At 42.7% G+C, this 21354-nt stretch overlaps 1 protein-coding gene across 3 annotated transcripts in view; it reads right to left on the reverse strand.

Annotated features, from left to right (window-relative positions):
- The window catches only part of NEXMIF (neurite extension and migration factor), a 331466-nt gene extending 327750 nt beyond the window's left edge, over positions 1-3716 (reverse strand). Inside the window, exon 1 of one of the 3 annotated variants that reach the window (XM_058292233.2) lies at positions 2828-3716. The gene's annotated coding sequence lies outside the window, so the exon portion shown is untranslated. The remainder of the gene's footprint in view (positions 1-2827) is intronic. The other 2 variants (XM_058292235.1, XM_058292234.1) reach the window with 2 other exon arrangements.
- Between the last annotated feature and the right edge of the window lie 17638 nt (positions 3717-21354).

Consider the following 21354-nt stretch of genomic DNA (forward strand, 5'->3'; position numbering starts at 1 on the left):
ACCTGGATCTCCACACTGATTGTGTTAGGGAGCCATAAGAACGTCTTCAAATGTTTTAAATCAGTACTTATCACTCTTTTCATCTCTCTTCTCCTAACTCCTCAACACAGGCAACAAACACTGTCACAGTTTTAGGTCTCTCTGCTCTACAAGTAGCTTACAGGTAATCAGAAGGTTGGGCAAAAAAGTAAAAGGGAAAAGAGAAAGATTCTGAGTAAAAAACAGAAAGCATCAGTGTTCTGCAGTTGTTTGACTTTGACAACAAAGTGTTATAAATGTTCTTGTGTGTGTGTGTGTGTACGTATGCTTAAATAGCATTGAAGCATGGAAGATTTATTCACTGATTTACTGAATAGGTTGATTTATTTAGCAGACTTGACATATGCCAAATTCTACCATGTGCTTACGTAATTGTGATTCATTTATCAGAGCTGTTATTTAGGCAAATATTTGTTTTAAAAGTATTTCCCTTTAAATTACTTTCTGTAGCTCAATGCACAATCAACCCACGGTTCATTGTAATTATGTTCTGACAAGAGCTATTTGGTGAAGTTCTCTGAAATGTAATCTTTCCAGTGCCATCTCATCTTTACCCAAATTCTACTTAGTTTCTTCACAGCTACAAATTTCTTTTTAAAATTGCATCATAGGGGAAAATTTTAAATTATGTACAGTGTTCTTTCATGTTATAGTATTTTGCACTTTTGATATCCATAAAAAGCAGTTTCCTAACATATTAAAATCACAGATCTGAATACTGTTAACCTAAAAAACTAGCTAAAAGACAAAAGGATGTGATTGTGTGTGTTTGTCTGTGTCTTTGGGGGAAGAGCTAGATAGAGAATTAAGTAAAATAATAGAAAGTAAATCGTCAAATTCCAAATTTTGTAGGGGTTAGGGGTCCCCCTACCCCATAAGAACACATATATGCACAAAAGATTATACTTTTCAACTCAAATGCATGCAGTCTTTCTAGGTTAGGGGAGGGGTAAATATTGGATGGACTTTTCAAGAAACAAAAATGTGTAATCACTAACTGCCAGGGCTCATTTGAGTTCCTCTCTTGTAAATATGTCATTTTAAAAGCAAGTTCATTTTGACCTCCCAGTTCAAGGAGTGTGGGGACTAGGAAAGATGTGGGGAAGGGGAAGGGGAATTCCACGACCACACAAGTAAATCTTTGACCTAGTAAGTAAATACGTTTTTGTTTTTATTGCTAGGTAAAATGTACAAGTCTTTCAGAAATTAGACACTGTAATAAAAATGTACCAGCCCAAATTTAAACTGCTCAGTAGACAGATGGCTAATTATATTCACAGCCACATATTTCACTGGGATAGAGTTTCAGACACTCAGCCGGTTTTATTCAATTAGTCGGTTTCCTAGTTAATATGTAAAATGACAATTATTTAGGGCTTTTTTGTTCCCTTCTAAAAATATATTATAAATAAGTGTAAAGATTTCTCAAACATGAGAACGTTATTGCTGTAACAAGATGTTTGGTCATGTGTTATCCTATGCGTAAAAGATTCAAGGGAGTTTCACCCCCCCAAACCCCAAGTGAATCGGGTAATTCAGAGAAGACCTTTGGAGCACCTTTTCTCATCAAGCAAAATATTTCAGGAACTACCAAGCCACTCTGTTCCTCCACTAAAAACAAATGAAGAGATAGTCAAATCCCGGGTTAAAGGGCTTTGGGTGCTTCTTAAAAACAACCCTGCGATGTTATCGTTTCTCCTGGGCTAACAGTTTCGAAAAGGGACTGTTAGGAAAAGGCCACATAGCTAAGTGTACTGCTACAAACAGAATTCAACAACATGCTCGGAGTCAAAACTCAGACGCAAAAAAGGAAACCCTCTTATTCCAAAATGTAACCAGAAGCTAGACAAAAATCACGTGTGCTGGTGTCGACATCGGGATATCAATTAAAAAAAAAAAAACAACTTCGAATAAGATAGAAAACCTTGCGCTGGTGATTCGGTCCCCACGAATCAGACACACAGAAGCAGTCATGCCGAAACCGCTGGATTCTTCAGCAGAACAACTGCAACTCAGCGGCACGTTTCCCACACTTTTCCGAAGCAGAATGCCGCTCCCCGCGTCGGTTTACCTCCTACCCGCCCCACTAAGGTGTACGACACCCGGAGTGGAAGTGTGCTGTGGTGCGCGGCAGGGAGAAGCTTGAGAAGCCGCTAGGAAAGCGTCAATTTGACTGCGGCCGAGAGCGGGAAGGGGCCTCAGGCCAATTTCCGCAAAGGTGACAAGCTGGGCGAGGCTCCATAGCGTCGCCTACGTGCCCTTCCGCCGGTTTGGTCAGGTAGCGGGTGCTCCTGGGCACTTGGCTGTTTGCAGGGAGGCACCCGCAACGCAGCTTCGCACCTTTGCGGCTTTGGCCGAGGCGCTAACTTGCAGCCGCCGCGTGGGTTTTCCTGCCGAAGCGCGCTGTGACTGTGCCGCATTCCCTGGCCACGACCTCAAGGGCATCACCCCGAAAGGAGTCAGCACTCTGTGGGTTCCTGCTGCCTGGCTGTGTGCTTGTGTGCTAGGCGGCTCCGGCCCGCTCGCTTCCCCTCCCCCCGGCGCAAGCATTAGAGGCCTTTCCTAGATTGCAGTGCCTGGCAGGGCGCGCTGGGATCTCTGGAGCTCGTGGCCTCTCCCTCCTATACGGACAAACATATGCATGCCATTCTCACGCAAACGTCCTCCCCTCCGTTTTCCCTTCCTCCTCTTTTCGCTGGCTTCCTCCAATCCGTTCCACCCCAGCCGCTGCCACCTCTAGCCAGGGGATCGGGCGAGAAGGCCGGGATCCGGATGGCCGGGATCTTACCTCACAGGCCGATTTCCGAGGCGCTCGGCGCTGGCAGGCTCAGGCCGAGGGCGCTGGACTTGACGTGGCCGCAGTCAAGACTGGGCTGCAGCCGTCGCTGCAGCTGCTCGAGCTGCCACCGCCGCCGCCGCCGCTGCTACTACTGCTGCCGCCGCCGCCGCCGCCACTGCCTCAGCTCCATGCGTCGGCCCGCCAGGTGGATGCGCCTCTCGCCCTCGCTAGCTCCCTTAGGCTCCTCTGCTGCCGGGCTAGATGCAGTCAGCACTGTCGGGCTCTGATCCTGTAACTCTGCGCCTCGGGGGCCGCCCAGCTGCTCGCAGGATCGGTGCTTTGCATGAACGGCAGCTTGCCGGGGCCGGGATTACCTTGCGAGTGGGCTGCACGAGCTGTTCCTGGAGCCCGCTCAGCGCGGCGGCTGCGGCTGTTCGCGGGAAGAGTGGAGGAGGGCGGCTGCTACTGTCACTATAGCTGTTAAAGCTATTGCTAAATGCTGCTATTGCTGCCGCTGCCACTACTGCTACTGCTGTAGCTGCTGCTGCTGCTGATGCTACTGGTTTTCCTTCCCGGGGTTCTCCCCCTGCCTCGTTCCCCCTCCCCCCCCCCCTTTCTCCTCCTCCTCCTCCTCCCCCTTCTCCTCCCTCCACCGCTTTTCTCAGAGCCTCTGCGGGCGCTGCCTCGTCTCCTCTTTTCCCTGGGCTGCTTCTGCCCATTCAAAAAGGTGCCCAGAGTGGGCCTGCCTCTGCTGCCACCATCGCTGTTGCCCCTGCCATTGTTTCCTCCAACGCGGCTCTTCTTGCTGGACTCGTTTCCCCCTCAAGCCCCCTCCCCACCACAGCCCTCCCTTTCCCTCTCGCTCTCTCCCTAACGCTCTCTATGGTCCCTTCCCCATGTGCCCCCTCCCACGTTGTCCATCCATCCCTCCCTCCCCTCAGGCGCCCGGGAGCGCGCATCGCGCGGCCACCTGTCATAAAGGGCGCGCACCCCCCCTTCCCCACCCTGCCCCCCACTCGCATTCTTGCAGCCCACCCAGACCACCGCGCCACTAGTGCATTCTTTCCTGGGCAGACACGCAGCTGGGCACCACTCTCCCATGCCTCCGAGGGCAGTTGTTTGTGCTGAGAGGGGCGCTCGGAAGTTTGGGGAAGAATTTTTGAATGGTTTCTTTCACCAAGCATCTAACCGTTGAACCTCAACCTACCTTTAACTTCAGGGCTTAGGGTTGGATGAAGGGCCATTCCTTAGCAAATTGGAGATGGATGTTGTCTGGAATAACGAAGAAAAGAAAGGAACCTGAATATGCCAGGGAGGAAATAGGATCTGCTTCACTGCTGTCATTGAGAAATTCCTTACGGGGCCATTTCCCTTCAGACTTCCTGGGAACCCACCAGGAAACAGCAAGGGATTCAAGAGTAACTTGAGAGGGAGACAATTTAGTGCTTGGGAGCTTTGAGTGTAAGATTGGGGCCTCAGCCCCTGAGCCTCAGCCAATAGGATCTAGGGCAAGAGATGGAAAGATGGTGCTAGAACAGAAGGGGTAAAACTAGCTACCTTATGTATGCTTGCTCCAGCAGGTCACTGACAAAACATAGCTTCTCCAGTCAGTCAGGGACTAATTTCAAGTTTCTCTGCTGCTGTAGTTACAGCTTCATTTTGCTGCCTAGGCTCAGGCTTAGAAACTAGATTTGTGCAACTTCCCACCATCACTCTCAAGAGAGCCTCTAGAGCCTGTTGCTCCTCCTTACCCTGGAAATAGCCCCAAGGGACTATTCCCTCTCTCTAGCAAAGTATAGGAGACAAATTTTCCAGAAACCACATTGCCAACAAGGTCTGGGTTACCTTATCAAGTATGAAGCACTGTTCCATGGGTCTTCATCCCTGAAGAAGGGATGAAACTGTCTGGGCACAGGGGCCTCTTTTACAGGTACTCATCTCTGTGCCTTTTTTTCTGCCATTCCACTCCTTGGAACTCTCATCCTTTTCTACTCTTACTTTATATCTATGAAACTACCATCATATTTAAATAATAACTCATCCTTAAATAATCACTAGTACTTACAGAGTTCCTATGTGCCAGACACTGTGCTAAGCAATTTGCATAAATTATTTTATTGAATACTCTTAACAAACACACTTTCATTTCCCCCATTTTACAGATGAGAAAGTTGGACCACAAAGAAGTTAGGTATTCATATATTGAGAATAGGAACAGAGTCTCATTTATCTTTATATCTGTCAGGCTGTGATGATTTGGAGCTATCTACCACAGAAAAACATGTTCTTAAACTTAATCCATTAGTATGGGTGTGAATTCATTGTACATGGGACATTTTGATGAGGTTATTTCATTTAAAGTGTGGCCTAACCCAATCAGGATGGGTCCTAATCGTATTTTTGGAATCCATTATAAGCAGAGTGAAATTCAGACAGATAGAGAGAAACCACAGGAAGCAAGAGGCTGAAGATTAACAGAATCTGGAAGAGAACGGAGAGGCCAGCAGAGGCCATCATGTGCATTTCCATGTAACAGAGGAACCCAGCACCAAGGATCACTGGCAGCCAATCTAGAATGCCAATCTTTGGGAAAGGAAACATTGCCTTGATGATGCCTTGATTTGGACTTCTTCCTAGACTCAAAAATTGTGAGCTATTAAATTCCCATTGTTTAAACCAACCCATTGCATGGTATTTGCTTGAGCAGCCAAGGAAACTAAAACATAGACACTGTGCAAATACATTTGCATCTTTCAGACACTGTGGAAAATGCAAAGGGAAATAAAATTTGGTCCTGCCTTCAAAAAAATTAAAAAGGTGAACTAGGTACCGCACTATTGGCTGGATCTCAATGATCAGTATGTATTATGCTTTTCCCATTGTTGGGCAGCATATTGTTTTTCACCCGTGTTAACAATACATGCTTTTATTCCTTTTAGGGAGCAGAAGTGGCTCAAGCAGTTGAGCGCCTGCTCCCCACATGGGAGGTCCTGAGTTAGGTCACCAGTCTCCCAAAAACACAAAAACACAAACAGCAAGCAAACAAACAAAAAAACCAACTCAGGATAGCTGATGTGGCTCAGTCATTGAGTGCCGGCTTCCCATATCCGAGGTCCAGGTTTCAATCCCAGGTCCTGGTACCTAAAAAATGTTAGTTGCCAGTTGCCAGTTACATTTGTGTCCTTACTCTCAGCCAAAGACCAACAGGAACACATCTGTAATTGAATAAGTTGGATGTATTACTTGTTACAGTGAGAGAGAACACACACCAGAGGGAACCACAGGTCATCTCAATAAGTGGGTGTTACAAAGGACTTACAGGATTTGGGATTTGGTTCGATAATTTGGGCAAAGATCTAAGGAAATTAGGGTTGGTTCTATATTGGATGCTATCAGAAAGTGAGGGCAATTCTATGACTGGTCATCTTAATAAATTTTATCTGTAAAGAGGGTACAATAAAGAGGATAAGGCTTTTGTGTGGCAAACTGGCCTTGTTTTTGTCTGTGCTTAGACAACATTATGAAGTGGCCTTGTTTTGCCTTATTTTATCATGTTTTCAGAGTAACCTTGTGTGTCATCAGTATTTTGTGGGATTGTTTATATTCAACAGGAGAATAACCTGGTGTACATGTGAGGACGAGGCCATCTTTCAAATGTCAAAAACTATTTTTTTTCCTTTTTCCTTTGTAACTATTTAGTCCCACTCATTAGTTGTATGGCTTTAGACAAGCTTCTTTACCTCTCTGTGCCTCAGTTTCCTCACCTGTCATTGAAGAAAATGGGATTAAACATGAGGAAATGTGGGAATTAAATATTTTTAGAACAGTGCTTGGCACATCAAATGTACGCTATTATCCATGCCTGCCTTCTTCAACAGACTATTTTAGCATGAATTATATAGTAGTGTAGTTATTTGTTGTTACCTTCTCCCTTGCTAGACTGTGAGTTCCTTGAGGGCAGGGACATTGTCTATTGTTACAGTAATAACAGCTACCTTTTACTAAGTTCTTTCAATGTGTCAGGCATTGCTGTTAGCACTTCGTTATTCCAAGAAAACTTCTGAGTCCTCTTCCTTACCTGAAGGCCTAGACATTCTCTGTACTCTTATAGCACTTGTATTTACCTTAATTTCTACAATTAGTACATAATACTGACACTGACTGTGTGTCTCTTTCCCTACTGGAATGTTATAGAGAGGAGCACAAGTATTTTAGCGATGGTGTCCATGTCTAAATACAGTATCCAGCCAACTGAGGCACTCAGTATAAAGCACTGATGAGATTTTCACTACATTCTTTGTTTGTCAGGTCGAAACAGCTATCTTAGCCCCCATAATCCAATTCCCTATGGTTTTATTGACTAAAGAAGTAGCAAAGGATCTCTATAGAGTGGTACTCTCTGCAAGGTAGATCCAAAGGAGAGAATTACTGTGAGAATTAATGCAAGAAGGTGCCATTTTGGAAAAACTGGTCCTCGCTTATTTAACAGACTATGGTACATGTCCATTGGGGTGAAGAGGGATGGTGAATGAGTATGAGACTAGGATCTAGAATCTTGGGCTCTGACCTTTATTTTGCCATAAACTGATGTTCAGCAAATCTCTGAATCTCTCTTATCCTCAGTTTCTACATGGGGAAAATAGAAAGTATAATCTCCTTATTCATTGGCTGAAACAGAGCTTAATGACAAAGGTTAAAGAGATTTTGTTGGAGCTCCTCTTCAGGGAAAATATTTAATCCCTCCATTAGTTTCATGTTAAAAATGTGGATGATTCTCAGTCTCTGGAACTTGGCATCTAAAATGGCCACAGCCTTTCAAATGCCAATCAAGTACCAAGGGTACTGTGGTTTTCAGCCCGCCCTACTCTCTTTTGAATAGCCCCACAACTCAACCTATTCCCAATGAAGAGAGCTACAGTGTCTGGAAATTTCTGGGGGATAAGAGATGCTGTGATCCTGGAGCTGGACCCAGAAAGTTTCTTTCTAGCATGCTGATGAAAGACATAGTATGTTTTCCAGCTCAGATTTATGCTCCATCTAAGCCACAGAGGGATAAAACAAGGTGAGTGAGAGAAGTAACATTATTGTGGTATTATATGCATATAGAAGGGAGGGAACTACAATATTATTTCTTTTTAAATGTATCACTATTTCCAAAGACTATATAATAATCATAATAATGACCTCTGGCTGGGACTTCATGACACCTTTCCCTAATGAATTCCAAAGAAAGAGCCAAAGGAACTCAGGACATCCAGAATTGAAAGGTCAATGAATAGAAACCAGCACCAGCTGGTGCTCATATTTGAGAGGCAGCATCCATCACATTGAGGGCTTCCATTAAATATAATGTAACTGGCAAGCTGCCTCAATACTTCCCTTCTTTGTCCTAAATGGGATTAGAAAACTGTGGCTCTTACTCTCCTGACAATAGACAGTAGTTTAAGTTTTTCTTTTCAGGAACCTTTGGAGAGGCAAGGGGATCCTCATTATATGAGCTATTCAACTACTGTATAACTTGGGGCTCTGTATTAGGTCTCAGAAGGAGAAAACAGAGACCATTAAAGCCACGGTCTTTGTCTGCAAGTAACCTATAGTCTAGTAGGGGATATGGAAACACAGGAAAGCAACAATCTCAAGCTTAGAGAATGAAGGCTAAGTGACAGGTGAGAATGCATCAGGGCTTCAGGAGACCAAAGGAGTGCAGGGGTCCTTGGGGATATGCCAGGTTTGGTGGCTGTGGTAGTTTGATATTACTAATGATTTCCAAAAATAAATTTTGGATGTTTGTAAACTGATCTTTTCCTCTGGGCATATTATCTTGGATCCATGGTTTACTTGATTAAGTAATTATGTAAGCCTCTTGTGCCAATAGGGCATTGAGTCCCCACCCTTTGGTGGGTGGGGAACCACAGATAGAAGTCATGTCAAAGGACAGAGTTAAGGGCTTTTTGATGTTGGAGTTTGATGCTAAAACCTTAAGCTGGAGCACTTGAAAGAGAAGAATCCTAAGTCTGGAAAGAAGCAAGCCCTGGAAAGGGAGGAACCCAGGAAGCCTGAATCCTCACAAACGTCAGCAGCCATATTGTTCTGACACATGAAAATAGACTTTGGTGAGGGAAGTAACTTATGCTTTAGGGCCTGGTATCTGTAAACTCCTACCCCAATAGGGTATAAAAACTTTTATGAAAACCAATCAAATTCTGGTATTTTGCATTAGCACCCCTTTGGCTGACAAATACAGAATTTGGTACCAAGGAGTGGGGAAGTGCTTTTGCAAATACTGAAATGCTGGAATGGTTTTTTAAATGGTAAGGGGTATTTTTGGAGGAATTGTGAGATTCTTGATGAAAAAGGCCTAGACCACTTTGAAGAGACTGTTGATAGCAATATGGATGCTAAAGAGACCTTTTATGGTGACTTAGGAGTAAATGATGAAACTATTATTGGAAACTGGAGGAAAGGCCATCCATGTTTTGAAGTTACAGAGAACTCAACAAGATTAACTCCTGGTGTTTTATGGATAGCAGAATTTGAAAATGGTGAGCCTGGGCACTTAGCTGAAGAAATTTCCAAAGTGAACCTGGAGAATGCAGCTTGGCTTCTGCTTGCAGCTTATAGCAAATTGTTAAATGAGAGAGATATGCTGAGGACTGAACTGTTGGGCACAAAGAAAATAGAAACTCATTCTGGAGATCAAGCTCCCAGATGACAGTGCCCCATTGGAGGACTTAAATAACTTGGAACTTGTAAATCAAGATTGAAGATATAGTTATCTAGGAAAGACTTGTGGAAGCCCTTACTGTCTGATGGCTTGGACCCCTGCTTCCTGCATGCTAAACCAAAAAGGTTTTTTGAGAGAGATGTATGAATAAAACCACTGCCAGCTTGGAATAAAAGGGACATGGAAAGGAGAGATTGAAGGGGAAATGACTTCAAGAGGAAAACCATTGAAGCTGAGATCTGGAATTAGGACATCACTTTGGGCCAAGAGAGGAACCCCACCTATGTGTGCAGAGAGGGTAAGTTTGCCCCAACATTTGAAGAGGGTGCATGTTCCTGTCTGATGCTCTGGGAGAGTTTCGCTGCCCCAAGGTACAGAGAGGGTGGAGCACATTCCCCAAGGATTAGGATGGTTAAGGTCAGTATCCCACAGGTCTGAGAGGGGTGGACCTGTCCTCCAAAGGTTAGGGAAGGCCAGGTGGTCAACTCATTGCTCTGAGAGGGTTGAGCCTGTATGACAAAAGTCAGGGGGAATGTTGTCTTCACATTACTTTACTAGGGGGGTTAAGACTTTAACCCAAAGATTGGGTAAGGTGTGGCAATCGCCCCAACAGTCTTGGAGGGAGAAGTTTGGAGCTTGGTCGACACCCAGATTCTTGATGAGGGTGGAACCAAGAAAAGGGCCATTGGGCAAGCCGGCAGAAAGGGTGGGTCCCCATATGGCCCCAAAAGGAAAAAAATATCTTCTTAAGAATGACTCCCAGACTTTGAAATCAAACAGAGGATTTCCTGCAGGTCTACTGAACTGTAGAGAAACTGTGACTCGTGTTTCCCCTCCCAATTTCTCCTTATAGTAATGAAAATGTTTGTCCTTGGTCTGTCCTTTTGTGTATTGGAAGCAGATGAATTGTTTTGTAAGTTTCAGAGGTCCATAGCAGATGGGGCTTTGCCCCAAGACAAATTGTATTTCTTTAAATTGATTGTGGTATGATTTAGTACTTCATTGTAACTGATTTAAAGTTTTTTGAATAGCGTAATCTCTTTTTGGAATTTACAGTGTGTTGTGTAGTAGTTTGATATTATTGATGAATTCCAAAAAGAAATATTGGATTATGTTTGTAAACTGATCTTTTCCTCTGCGCATATTAGATTATATTGGATGCATAGGTTTACTTGATTAAGTAATTATGTAAACCTCTTGTGCCATTAGGACATTGAGTCCCCACTCTTTGGTGGGTGGGGAATCACAGATAAAAGGCATGGCAAAGGACAGAGTTAAGGGCTTTTAATGTTAGAGTTTTGATGTCGGACTTTGATGCTGAAGCTGGAGCCCCAGGGAGAGACAGATTATCTACAGCTGACCTTGTGGAGAGAAGCAAAACCTAGAAAGCCTCATAGTCTACAGCTGGCCTTTTGGAGAAACCAAAAGAGCTGAGCCCAGAGGAACCCAGGAAACCTGAACCGTCACAGATGTTGGCAGCCATCTTTCTCCCACACATGAAAATAGACTTTGGTGAGGGAAGTAACTTATGCTTTATGATCTGGTATCTGTAAGCTTCTACCCCAAGTAATTATCCCTTATAAAAGCCAGCAGGCTTCTGGTATTTTGCATCAGCACCCCTTTAGCTGACTAATACATTGGCCATGGAGGAGAAGTAGGACTGTGCTGAGCAGTAATGAGAAGAACATATTGAGCATGGGGAAGAAAATGAGTTGAGGGAGCAACAAGTCAGGATGGCAGTCAATGGATTTGGGAGTTGGTGACATACAGCATGACTGGAGCCAAGAGCTTGCTATAAGGGGCAAGCAAAATTTGTATAGGGGAAAGCAAACTTGGCCCAGTGGTTAGAGGTGTCCGTCTACCACATGGGAGGTCCGCGGTTCAAACCCCGGGCCTCCTTGACCTGTTTGGAGCTGGCCCACGCACAGTGCTGATGTGCGCAAGGACTGCCGTGCTACGCATGGGTGTCCCCTGCGTAGGGGAGCCCCACGTGCAAGGAGTGCATTCCATAAGGAGAGCCGCCCAGCGCGAAAGAAAGTGCAGCCTGACCAGGAATGGTGCTGCACACACGGAGAATTGATGCAGCAAGATGACACAACAAAAAGAGACACAGATTCCCGTGCCACTGACAACAACAGAAACGGACAAAGAAGAACATGCAGCAAAATGGACACAGAGAACAGACAACTGGGGGGGAGGGGAGAGAAATAAATAAAAATAAATCTTTAAAAAAAAATTTGGATAGGATAAGTGGGACCAGACTGGGAAGACTTTGGAACATGAGAATGTTTTACCCTCAAATTCTTATTCCCTACTTTATAAATGTGGAAAAGAAAACCATCAAGAGGTCATGACCAAACACTAGTTATCTAGATATCTAGATGAGGCAGTGACCCTTATGGCTCAGATGATAGTAACAATGAACATTTGTATTCTGCCTTATGATTCATAAGTTTCTTTCAAATACATTATGGCATTTGTTCACATCAATCTATCCAAAGCAGTGCCTCACTGCAGACATTCCTCTTCCTCCTAAAACAAACAAACAAACAAACAAACCTGTTGGTTAAGCAAATTGTCCTAGGGAGGTAGAGCTGAGTTGCTGGAGGAGGAGAACAGCAGTTGGGCCCACAGCTGGAGGCCAGATGAGTAAAATGCTGGTTCCAGTACAGACTACCTGAAGTGCTCTACCCTTATTTGCCGAGCATGCTCAGGGGCCTAGGCTGATGTACTTACCAAATGCAATGGATGTGTCATGATGATGGGAGAGAGTGTTGCTGTGGGGGGAGTGTGGGGTGGGGGCGGTGGGGTTGAATGGGACTTCATATTTTTTGAATGTAATATTTTTTTAAAAATGAATTAAAAAAAACTAGTCTGGACAGGAATAGCTCTTGCTTCTTGAGCACTTCTCTCAAAGTCAGCCTTTGTAGCAGATTAGAACAGGCTGAGTGAAACAAAGTCAGGAAACTGAGGTCTGGAGTAAACCATTTCCATCTTTAGTTGACTAGGGGGCAATGGAGGAACCTAGGTGAAGCCAGGACAAACAGGCCAGCACATAGGGCACTGTTACACAGTGCTAGCCACAAGTCACAGATGTTTGTGTCCTGGCAGCATGAAGAGGGCTTGAGCAAGGTGTGATTGAGGGCGGGAGTAGGGAGGTTGTGGGGTGCAAGGATATGTGTCCAGACTTGGAACAAGACCATGGACAGATATCAGTCATCTTTATCCAGATGTCACAGTGAAATACAGCCCTCTATCATGTGGCTATGTTCCTGGAGGTCCTGCAGCTATATGGAAAATGTATGGAGTGTGTGATGTGGGTTTTGGAACTTCCTGTGGTGGGCATTACCAGAGTGCCCTGCACAGTGTGCGCATCCTTTCAGGCACAGATTTATGGCCTTATTTTGTGTGGGTGGTATTAGTAGTGCCAAATGTGAACTATTGAAAACTGCAGTATAGTCTTGTGATCCCAAAGTGAAGAGACACAGGTTGACTGAGCTCAACCAACCCTAGAAATGTCTGGTCCAGGGCTTCCTGGATTCTGTTACAAATGTTCCTTTAAGGAAAGGACCTCAAAGTAATCCTCTTCATATAAAATCCAATATTAAAAAGTGTACTCCACTCCTTGATCCCCACCAACACAGGTAAAGGGAAGGAAGATAACCTGTGTTGTAATGGAAATAGCAATGGATTTGGAATCAAATGACTGTGTTCTGCCTCTTATTAATGTGATCCTGGTCAGTTTACTGAGTCTTATCAAAGCCACACTTTCCTACTTTGTTAGAAAAAAAAAGACCAGCAATAATAATCTCTACTTCACAGAGAACTCGTGAGAAGTACATGAAATGAGTTAAGGTGCATATAACATGTGGCAAAAGACTTGGCATGGAAAGGGGCATAGGAAATATTCTTGTATTCCAGAAGTTCCTGAAATCTCCCTTCCTGCAGGAAGGCTTTCCTGAATCATTAATGGAGAGAATTTAAGTTCCCTTCTATCTGCACTTGAAGTTCGATAATATTCTCCATTCACCCTATTCATACCTGCTGCTCCTGCTGCTACTGATGATAATGGTGGTGATTGTAGTGATAGTGATAGTATAATTGGAGAATAATGACTGGCTGAGACTATGTAATAAATATTCGAGGTAAAAAGAGAGTGAGAGTAGATTACTAGAGGAAGAAAACAAGAGCTAAGGTTGGATTTGAGGCCTGGCCTTCCCTAAAGTAGCCTCTTTAGGTACATCTACATAGGCCATTTGAGCCAAACTCCCAAGGACATTGCACTGTGGATTATGCCACAAAATGTGTCCTAAATAGCTCCTGACAGGAATGAAGAGTGTATTTCCAAAGAGTGATAGTGCAGAACAAGGCAGGAAAAGAGATGTTCCAATTCACTCAGAACACTCTCTGGGCATCCTTTTTGGTTATATATGAATCAATTCATTGGAATCTAGGAAATGAGGAGTTAACACACACTCAGTGCAGCTATTTGTTCAGAGTAGTCAATGAGTGTCCTCAGCTTTGTTAAATAACAAGGCATTCCCTCTTATTTCAAGCATCTAAAACTTTCAATTGCTCCCTTAAATCTGAAGAACAAATGTCAAAATTTTGAAACAGTCCCAACCTATCTTTCCAGCCCCACATCCCTGATGTTCCAATCACTTGAACATTTTCCATTTTATATCTCTATGCCTTTGCATATGCAATTTATTTAGTCTGCAGTGCCCTTTCTGCTTCTCTGCACACCAAAATCTTTCTTTTCCTTTAAGGTCTAGTTTAAATATAATACATTTTGTAAGGCCTTTATTTTTAAGATTGCTGCAACAAATGACCACAAACTTGGTAGCTTAAAACAATAGAAATTTATTCTCTCACAGTTCTGGAATCCAGAAGTATGAAATCAAGGTGTCAGCAGGGCTGCACTCTCATCAAAGGCTCTAGCAGAAAATCCTTCCTTGCCAATTCAGCTTCTGCTAACTCGTAGCATTCCTTGGCTTGTGTTGCATAACTCAAATCTCTGCCTGTGCTGTTTTGAGTCTTTTATGTGGACTCCAGAAAATTATGCTCTTAAATTGAACCTATTGTGAACATTAGATTAGATTGGCTAACGGCCATTTAATTAGATTGCTCCAGTACAACATAGCCAAGGGTGGGTCTTAATCCTCTTACTGGAGTCCTTTATAAATGGAGGAATAAAGAGCCACAGACAAACAGGAAAAAAGCCACAGAGACAGAGAGAAGCCAGGATTGATGAGCTGACACCACCATCACGCCCTGCTATGTGCCTCATCATCCACAGCTGAGCTTGGGAAGAAAGTAAGACTAGAAGAGAAGGTAGAGATTGGCAGAGCCAACATTGTGCCTTGCCATGTGGCAAGAGTCCAGAATTGCCAGCAGCTGACATTCACTGAGACAGTATCTCTAATGATGTCTTTATTTGGACATTTTCACAGGCTCAGAACTGTAAGCTTTTTAAAAAAATATATTGATGAATATTACTAAGCATAAATCCATCCAAAGTTTACAATCAATGGTATTCAATGTAATCACATATTTGTCATTCATCACTTCAGTCATTCTTAGAGCATTTTCATTATTCCAATAATAATAATAAACAAAAAACAAACAAAACTCATCACCTCTCAAGCTCTCTATTCTTCCCCTGCCATACATAACTACTTTTCTGTTTCCTTCTCTCTAGTATATTTGTATGTATATTTTATAAAAAACAGTCTTATATGTGCAACATCACCCACATTCAATTTTTACATGAGGTTTTACTATCTTATACAGGAACAGTAAGCTTTTAACCTAATAAATTCTCATTGTAAAAGCCAACTCATTTCTGGTATATTGCTGCCAGCAGCTTCTAGCAAATTAAAACAGACTCTTTCTTCACATGGCCTTCTTCACTGTGTCTCTGTCTCTGTTTCTTGTCTTCTTAAAAGGACACTCACCATTGGATTTAAGGCTCACTGGTTAATCCAGGATGATCTCATCTTGAGATCTGTCACTTAATTACATGTACAAATATCTTTTTTCAAAATAAGGTCACATTCACAGGCATTGAAGGTTAGGACTTGGACATATCTTTTGGGGTGCCATCATTTAGCCCATTACAGCTTCCCCAGACTGAAGTAGTATCCCCTTCCTTTGCCCTCATACAGCATATAAGAGCTTGCCTTCCCCAGTACATTCAGTGTGTTATTGCAGGATATATAATGTCCAGCATCTGTCCCTACAATATCATTTAGGACAACTCCAAATGTAAACTATTGTCCATGTCATGCAGCAGTGCTCCAAAATGTATTCACCAAATGTAATGAATGTGCCACAATGATGAAAGAGGTTGTTGATATGGGAGGAGTGGGATGGGATGAGGGTATATGGGAACCTCTTATATTTTTTAATGTAACATTTTTTTGTGATCTATGTATCTTCAAAAAATACAATTAAAAATAATGGGGGCTGGGGGTTGGGGAGTGGGGTATATGGGAACCTCTTTTGTTTTATAATGTAACATTTTGTGTGATCCATTAAATTTTAAAAAGATAATTAAAAAATAAAATTTAAAAAAAGAGCTTGCCTCCGTTCTTCCTCCTATAAGTGTGAGAATACAAGTTTCTCTGACAAGACAAGGACTATTTCTTATTCACCTCTGTATAACTCATTGCTTAGTCCAAATATAGTAGATGTTGAATTCATTATCTGTTGAAATGAAAAGAAATGGCCCATTTATCTTGCACTTCTGGGGCAGAAGGAAGCGGTTGTGGAGGATAGGCTGGGAGCAACAATGTACTATCTAACCATTAGAGTTATGTAGATTAAGTGCCTGCCTCTGGAATAGTATTGGACCCTTAGCACTGGGAGGCACCTAACTCTGTAGTATTATAGAACAAAAAGCAAGGATTTCTTGAGAACTCCTCAAAGCCATCCTATATCCCAACCCTAGCATATCTTTAAACATTTAAAGGCTTTCTCAAGTGACCATGATTCATTCATTCAATTAACTCAGCCCTTATGTGCCAAATACTAGGCTTGGCAGGGTAAGGAGATACATAAATCCACAAGATATTGCCATTTATGAGCTTAGAGTCTATTCAGAAAGGAAAGATACATTCACATGACATGGTTAAATAACATTTATGGGGGCAGATGTTATCATCTGTTCATAGATGTAACTGACAGATTACAGCCAAGGATAAGTCATACACCCCATTGTCTCAATGGAACTTAGAACCATAGGCTCAGCCAAGAAAACTTGCCCTTTTTTTCTGAAACATTCATTCTCTTTGGGCTTCCTGTGACAGAATACTAATTACTCAAGGCACATATTCCTTGCTCATTTGATGGATCAGAATAAAAATGCCTGTTTACCAAATCTGTCAAACAACCAACAATTTAAACAGAATAGAAACATCGCCCTTAATTTTATATTGAAACTCTGGATGGTCAAGGCATACTATGAGAAGTTCTATTTGCCTGATGTTTCCCAGAATCCCCTGGGATACACTGTGAATAGGATATTGGAATGGACAATCAGGGTCCCAGACTCTGGAATTAAGATGCTTAAATAAAACAGGAGAGTTAAAAGCTACCTGAAACTCCAGTAACGGAGGAAGAAGAACTCTTGGGAGGCCAGGAACTTACTTAGCCTGAGGTAGGGGAAAGGTGAAGGATATCTGTTTCCCTTTGTGGACCAAGGACAAAAAGCTAAGAAAGTAAGAATAAGATGGGGAATTGGGGTAGGGAAATATTCTTGCTCCCATATCTCCCCACATAAAATAATTAAAAGTAGCCATGGGTGTAAGGGAATATAGTGGGGAGTCCCAGTACCAAACTAGGTAGGGAGGGGTTGGAGCCAGGTTCCTCTATGCCTGAAAGACTGAACTCTTGAGCTTTCCTGTGGGCCTGTGGCTTTAAATCCAAAGGTTTACAATATTACTAAGTCGCATATGCATGGTTTTATAATTTAAAAATCAGTTTCATATCTACTATCACATAACCTTTAAAGGTTAGATAAAATAGATAATCCACACCCCCCAGGTAATGCCAGAATTTCATGTTAATTGGTTTCATTTATTCATAAAATGTAAGTGAGGAACACAGGATACAATGATCATTATTATTTTATACTTAACCATTCAACAGAGAAGAAAGCAAGCCCAGAGGGGCAAGTGACTTGGTCCCAGTTATACGGTTGTAAGTGATGGAGTTGAGACTTTACCAGAAATAATGAACAACTTCATGTTCCCAGAACAATGGGAACATGTTCTTTAATGTCTTTGTGCCTTTTTCCAAACTCTTTGTTCTTCCTGAAATGTCCTTTTCTCCTTCTTTGTTGATCTGCTCCTCACTTATCTAGGCCTAGCTTGAATGCTACCTCCTCACTCATCTTCCTTGATTCTCTCTACCCTTCCAAGAATAATGAGTGGTTAATCCAGCTGGGGTCTTACAGCACTTTGTATAATATAAATCTCTATTAAAGCACTTGTCTCTGTGTAAGTATTAATCATGGGTCTCCTCCCACACTGAACTGAGAATTCCTAGCTCCTTGAGGACAGGAACCTTGCTTCCTTCTCACTGTCTCTCCATTCTTCAGTTCCTGGCACTTATATCTGAAGAATAAAAATGTCTAAATGAATGAATACACTCTCAAAATTTCTTGCACAGTTTCACACCAGCCATACCCCATGGATAAGTGTTTCCAAAGGATGTCTCCAAAGAACAGTGGGTATTCTTGAGCATTGCTCAGTCAACACCTTTGTCAAATCTTGAGGATACTTGGCCAATTGTCAGAGTCCTCATTCAATATGAGGCTACCCTAACAGGGACCATTGTCTCTGCAAGAAGTTCCATTCCAGCCCACATAAGATGATCTAGCCCACGTAAGATGCCCTCATGTCTCCCTGCCTGAAGTCAGATGGCCCTAGAGACAGAAAGGAGTGTGGAGGAGGAAACAGAAAGAGAAAGGAGAGTGAGAAAGGAAAGAGAAAGGAGACAAGAAAGGGAGAGATGGAAAGGAGAAAATGAGAGCTACAAGGGAGAGGGTGCCAGAAAGAAGCAAATGGGCCAAATTAAATCAGATGGTGATTGTTTTAAGAATTGGATAATAACAGCTAATTGACACCACCCACATCTATAAATAGTATCAACTGTCTTCCCCAAAACATACAATTGAAATTTCTATTCATGCATTCTGACCCATATGATAGTGCAAATGAATACCTGTGCCCTTTATACTTTGCAAGAATGGCAGCAAGAGTCAATTGATACAGGCTCTGGGGTGAGGCAGATGTGCATTCAAACACTGAGCTGTGTGACTTTGGAGAAGGAACTCTGAAACTCATTTTTCTCATCAGTCAAATAAGGATAATAATATATATCTTGTGAAGATTAGTGATACTTTACATAAAGTATATGGTTACTACACAGTCAATAAATGAAAGCTACTATTATTATTGTGCTGGCAGGAGGATGCATAGTGAAAAAAAGCATAGACTTTAAGTCAGAACTAGGTTTGAATACCATTTCTGGTATTTATTAGCTAGATTTCATAGCCTTCTTTGAGAAATTAGCTCCTTTACCCTTTGGAATTGCTGCCTAGGCAGTTTAGTGTGAAGGTTAGAAGCCTGGCCTTTGGAGTCTGAATCCTAGCTCTGCCACTTTCTCTATGATCTTGAGTACATTACCTAGCATTTCTGAGCAGCAGTTTCTCCATCTGTAAAGTGGGAAAAATAAGAATAGTATGAGATTTTAAAATCAAGCATAGGAGGCAGGGCAAGATGGCATCTGAGTGAGCGCATCTCATAATCTCTCCTGCAAAGAAGCAGCTGAGTAGGGTCGGAGTCCTGCTGGACTGGGCTGTTTCAGGTGCTTGCAGGGCAGGAGGTGTCTGGAAGTCAATTTGGTGAGACAGTGACAGAAGAGATTCTTGAAAGAGGTAGAATTTTGTGTCTCTTACAAGGAGGTCAGAAGTTGTGGGTGAGACCCTTCCCCCTAGGGCTGGCGGCCCAGCTGTGGCAATTCCTGATATCTTTGTTGTGCTGAGGTATTCCCAAACCCTGAGCAGGCTGTTTCAGAGGCTTGCAGGGCAGGAGGTGTCTGGATGTCGATATGGTAAGACAGTGGCAGAAGAGATTCTTGCAAGAGGTGGAATTTTGGGTTACTGACATGGAGGTCAGAAGTTGTGGGTGGGACCCCTCCCCCTAGGGCTGGCAGCCCAGCTGCAGCAAGCCCTGAAAACTTTGTTGTGCTGTGGTGTTCCCAAACCCCATGTTCCCAGGTCTGTGTCCCCTAAACCCTGGTAGTCCACACTACAGAGACTCACATACCTTGAGTGTGCAATATCATGGACTTCCCATTCCTGAATTCACCACACCCTGAAGTCCATCTGAGATCCTTGATTACCCTAGCCTTCTGCGTTTTGTGTTGTTTTTTGTTTTTGTTTTTTTTCTCCTAGAGCTTGGAGGAGTATACGAGCTGACCTGGGAAAGTCTGGGAAGAAAGGAGAGGTGAATCTGCTGAGGAAGCCCACTTTACGTAAATGTCCTGGGATAGGAAACTTGGTCTGGGAGAAGGTGGAGTCAGAAAATTAATTAGACCTCCTCTAGCACACCTAAGGGAGAGGGACTGTAGGACGTGCTATCCAAGCTTCCAATAGCATATTTGGGGTTTCTGGTGAGGTGTAGGTGCTCTTAGGCAGGAAATAAAGAGTCATAGTTTTCTGTGTTGAGTTGGTTCAACAAGGACCCACTTGAATCAACAAGGATCTCTCAGGCAGCTATCCTGCTGCCCTGGGAGAGAGAGAAGTTAGGAAGGGAGAAAGGGGGAAGGTCAGATGCCTAAGTGTTTTAGGTAACTGCAAAGAGGATGCCTACCTGGAAACATTGGTTCTTTTCTTTTCTTTTCTTTTGTCATGTTTGCTAATATTGCATTGTCTTATGGTCTTTCCTCCCATTTTATCCCCCAAGTTCCATTTTCATTTATTTAGTTTTTTTCTCTTTTTCATTTTTCTGCTTGTTTCCCCCCTTTTCTTTGCCCCCCCTTTCCCTCCTCTTTTTTTTTGTATTCTCTCTTTTTCTTCTTTTTTTATTTTTTATTTTTATATAATAGGTGCTGCAGGGAGTGCTTCACATTTGCTGTGTATCCTCATCCCCCACTTCCTCTTTTCTGTGTGTATTGATTTAGGCCACCTACACTATCCCTTTTCCCCTACATCTTTCTATCCTCTATCATCTACTATTTCTCTTACATTCCACTTCCATTTATTTGGCCCCCAAATTGTATGACTGTTTACTTCTAATAACTTTGTTCTACTTTCTGTCTTTTATCCATTCTTGATATTATTGTCTTTCTTTTCTTTTTCCCTCTCTCATGAAAACACTGGCCTTTTAATTCATACTATATTCTTCCCCATATTCAGTTAACTGCCTCATCATAGCTACTCTACTTACTGCTATAACTCTACACAACTTACATGAGTTTAATATCCATTTTCCTAGATCTCACATTGTTGCTCTGTTCACATTTATTAACAATAACACTTTATACATTTTCTTTTCTGACTCATTGTGCTTTCCCTGGCCCTAATAATTTCATTAAAAGTGAACTTAGCCAGTAAACAAGAAAATAAAGTAAGAAGAACAAAGTGACAAAGAGAAGACATAACACTTATGCATGAACAATAACTAATTAATTCCCAAGTCTAGACAAAGAAGCTAATGATCTGATTAAACCCGTCAAGATACAATGATGACCAGACAGCAACAAAAAACTACAAACCAAACCAATAATCAGGAAAACATGGCTG

This window comes from Dasypus novemcinctus, chromosome X (genome assembly GCF_030445035.2).
Source record: "Dasypus novemcinctus isolate mDasNov1 chromosome X, mDasNov1.1.hap2, whole genome shotgun sequence".
NCBI lineage: Eukaryota > Metazoa > Chordata > Mammalia > Cingulata > Dasypodidae > Dasypus > Dasypus novemcinctus.